General features: G+C 44.6%; 1 protein-coding gene across 1 annotated transcript in view; it reads right to left on the minus strand.

Moving 5' to 3' along the window:
- Nucleotides 1–5,000, minus strand: part of LOC124020941 (vacuolar protein sorting-associated protein 13C-like) — a 196,375-nt gene that overhangs the window by 41,322 nt on the left and 150,053 nt on the right.

Consider the following 5,000-nt stretch of genomic DNA (forward strand, 5'->3'; position numbering starts at 1 on the left):
ACAGACCTCACCATCTAGATAACCTCACTACAGACCTCACTACAGACCTAACCATCTAGATAACCTCACTACAGACCCAACCATCTAGATAACCTCACTACAGACCTCACTACAGACCCAACCATCTAGATAACCTCACTACAGACCTAACCATCTAGATAACCCCACTACAGACCCAACCATCTAGATAACCTCCTCAGACCCAACCAGACCTCACTACAGACCTAACCATCTAGATAACCTCACTACAGACCTCACTACAGACCTAACCATCTAGATAACCTCACTACAGACCTCACTACAGACCTAACCATCTAGATAACCTCACTACAGACCTCACTACAGACCTCACCATCTAGATAACCCCACTACAGACCCCACCATCTAGATAACCCCACTACAGACCCCACCATCTAGATAACCCCACTACAGACCTCACCATCTAGATAACCCCACTACAGACCCCACCATCTAGATAACCCCACTACAGACCTCACCATCTAGATAACCCCACTACAGACCCCACCATCTAGATAACCTCACTACAGACCTCACTACAGACCTAACCATCTAGATAACCTCACTACAGACCTCACTACAGACCTCACTACAGACCCAACCATCTAGATAACCTCACTACAGACCTCACTACAGACCCAACCATCTAGATAACCTCACTACAGACCTAACCATCTAGATAACCTCACTACAGACCTCACCATCTAGATAACCTCACTACAGACATAACCATCTAGATAACCTCACTACAGACCTAACCATCTAGATAACCTCACTACAGACCTCACCATCTAGATAACCTCACTACAGACATAACCATCTAGATAACCTCACTACAGACCTAACCATCTAGATAACCTCACTACAGACCTCACCATCTAGATAACCTCACTACAGACCTCACTACAGACCTCACCATCTAGATAACCTCACTACAGACCTCACCATCTAGATAACCTCACTACAGACCTCACCATCTAGATAACCTCACTACAGACCTCACTACAGACCTAACCATCTAGATAACCTCACTACAGACCTAACCATCTAGATAACCTCACTACAGACCTCACTACAGACCCAACCATCTAGATAACCTCATTACAGACCCCACTACAGACCTAACCATCTAGATAACCTCACTACAGACCTCACCATCTAGATAACCTCACTACAGACCTCACTACAGACCTAACCATCTAGATAACCTCACTACAGACCTAACCATCTAGATAACCTCACTACAGACCTCACTACAGACCTAACCATCTAGATAACCTCACTACAGACCTCACTACAGACCTCACTACAGACCTAACCATCTAGATAACCTCACTACAGACCTCACTACAGACCTAACCATCTAGATAACCTCACTACAGACCTCACTACAGACCTAACCATCTAGATAACCTCATTACAGACCCCACTACAGACCTAACCATCTAGATAACCTCACTACAGACCTCACCATCTAGATAACCTCACTACAGACCTCACTACAGACCTAACCATCTAGATAACCTCACTACAGACCTAACCATCTAGATAACCTCACTACAGACCTCACTACAGACCTAACCATCTAGATAACCTCACTACAGACCTCACTACAGACCTCACTACAGACCTAACCATCTAGATAACCTCACTACAGACCTCACTACAGACCTAACCATCTAGATAACCTCACTACAGACCTCACTACAGACCTAACCATCTAGATAACCTCACTACAGACCTCACTACAGACCCAACCATCTAGATAACCTCACTACAGACCTAACCATCTAGATAACCTCACTACAGACCCAACCATCTAGATAACCTCACTACAGACCTAACCATCTAGATAACCTCACTACAGACCTCACTACAGACCTAACCATCTAGATAACCTCACTACAGACATAACCATCTAGATAACCTCACTACAGACCTAACCATCTAGATAACCTCACTACAGACCTCACTACAGACCTAACCATCTAGATAACCTCACTACAGACCCAACCATCTAGATAACCTCACTACAGACCCAACCATCTAGATGACCTCACTACAGACCTAACCATCTAGATAACCTCACTACAGACCTCACTACAGACCTAACCATCTAGATAACCTCACTACAGACCCCACTACAGACCCAACCATCTAGATGACCTCACTACAGACCTAACCATCTAGATAACCTCACTACAGACCTCACTACAGACCCAACCATCTAGATACAGACCTCACTACAGACCTAACCATCTAGATAACCTCACTACAGACCTCACTACAGACCTCACTACAGACCTAACCATCTAGATAACCTCACTACAGACCCCCTACAGACCCAACCATCTAGATAACCTCAACCATCTAGATAACCTCCATCAGACCTCACTACAGACCATCTAGATAACCTCACTACAGACCCAACCATCTAGACCCAACCTCTAGATAACCTCACCATCTAGATAACCTCACTACAGACCTAACCATCTAGATAACCTCACTACAGACCTCACTACAGACCTCACCATCTAGATAACCTCACTACAGACCTCACTACAGACCTCACCATCTAGATAACCTCACTACAGACCTAACCATCTAGATAACCTCACTACAGACCCAACCATCTAGATAACCTCACTACAGACCTCACCATCTAGATAACCTCACTACAGACCTAACCATCTAGATAACCTCACTACAGACCTCACCATCTAGATAACCTCACTACAGACCTAACCATCTAGATAACCTCACTACAGACCTAACCATCTAGATAACCTCACTACAGACCTCACTACAGACCTCACCATCTAGATAACCTCACTACAGACCTAACCATCTAGATAACCTCACTACAGACCTCACTACAGACCTCACCATCTAGATAACCTCACTACAGACCTCACTACAGACCTAACCATCTAGATAACCTCACTACAGACCTCACTACAGACCTAACCATCTAGATAACCTCACTACAGACCTCACTACAGACCCAACCATCTAGATGACCTCACTACAGACCTAACCATCTAGATAACCTCACTACAGACCTCACTACAGACCTAACCATCTAGATAACCTCACTACAGACCTAACCATCTAGATAACCTCACTACAGACCCAACCATCTAGATGACCTCACTACAGACCTCACTACAGACCCAACCATCTAGATGACCTCACTACAGACCTCACCATCTAGATAATCCCACTACAGACCTCACTACAGACCCAACCATCTAGATGACCTCACTACAGACCTCACCATCTAGATAACCTCACTACAGACCTCACTACAGACCCAACCATCTAGATGACCTCACTACAGACCTCACCATCTAGATAATCCCACTACAGGCCTCACTACAGACCCAACCATCTAGATGACCTCACTACAGACCTCACGATCTAGATAACCTCACTACAGACCTAACCATCTAGATAACCTCACTACAGACCTCACTACAGACCCAACCATCTAGATGACCTCACTACAGACCTCACCATCTAGATAACCTCACTACAGACCTCACTACAGACCTAACCATCTAGATAACCTCACTACAGACCTCACCATCTAGATAACCTCACTACAGACCTAACCATCTAGATAACCTCACTACAGACCTAACCATCTAGATAACCTCACTACAGACCTAACCATCTAGATAACCTCACTACAGACCTCACCATCTAGATAACCTCACTACAGACCTAACCATCTAGATAACCTCACTACAGACCTAACCATCTAGATAACCTCACTACAGACCTAACCATCTAGATAACCTCACTACAGACCTCACTACAGACCTAACCATCTAGATAACCTCACTACAGACCTAACCATCTAGATAACCTCACTACAGACCTCACCATCTAGATAACCCCACTACAGACCTCACTACAGACCTAACCATCTAGATAACCTCACTACAGACCTCACTACAGACCTAACCATCTAGATAACCTCACTACAGACCTAACCATCTAGATAACCTCACTACAGACCTAACCATCTAGATAACCTCACTACAGACCTCACTACAGACCTAACCATCTAGATAACCTCACTACAGACCTCACTACAGACCTAACCATCTAGATAACCTCACTACAGACCTCACTACAGACCTAACCATCTAGATAACCTCACTACAGACCTCACCATCTAGATAACCTCACTACAGACCTAACCATCTAGATAACCTCACTACAGACCTAACCATCTAGATAACCCCACTACAGACCTCACTACAGACCTCACCATCTAGATAACCTCACTACAGACATAACCATCTAGATAACCTCACTACAGACCTCACCATCTAGATAACCTCACTACAGACCTAACCATCTAGATAACCTCACTACAGACCTAACCATCTAGATAACCTCACTACAGACCCAACCATCTAGATAACCTCACTACAGACCTAACCATCTAGATGACCTCACTACAGACCTAACCATCTAGATAACCTCACTACAGACCCAACCATCTAGATAACCTCACTACAGACCTCACTACAGACCTAACCATCTAGATAACCTCACTACAGACCTCACTACAGACCTAACCATCTAGATAACCTCACTACAGACCTCACTACAGACCTCACCATCTAGATAACCTCACTACAGACCTCACTACAGACCTCACCATCTAGATAACCTCACTACAGACCTCACTACAGACCTAACCATCTAGATAACCTCACTACAGACCTCACTACAGACCTCACCATCTAGATAACCTCACTACAGACCTCACTACAGACCTAACCATCTAGATAACCCCACTACAGACCTCACTACAGACCTAACCATCTAGATAACCTCACTACAGACCTCACCATCTAGATAACCTCACTACAGACCTCACTACAGACCTAACCATCTAGATAACCTCACTACAGACCTCACTACAGACCTCACTACAGACCTAACCATCTAGATAACCTCACTAC

This window comes from Oncorhynchus gorbuscha, unplaced genomic scaffold, assembly GCF_021184085.1.
Source record: "Oncorhynchus gorbuscha isolate QuinsamMale2020 ecotype Even-year unplaced genomic scaffold, OgorEven_v1.0 Un_scaffold_1000, whole genome shotgun sequence".
Taxonomy (NCBI): Eukaryota; Metazoa; Chordata; class Actinopteri; order Salmoniformes; family Salmonidae; genus Oncorhynchus; species Oncorhynchus gorbuscha.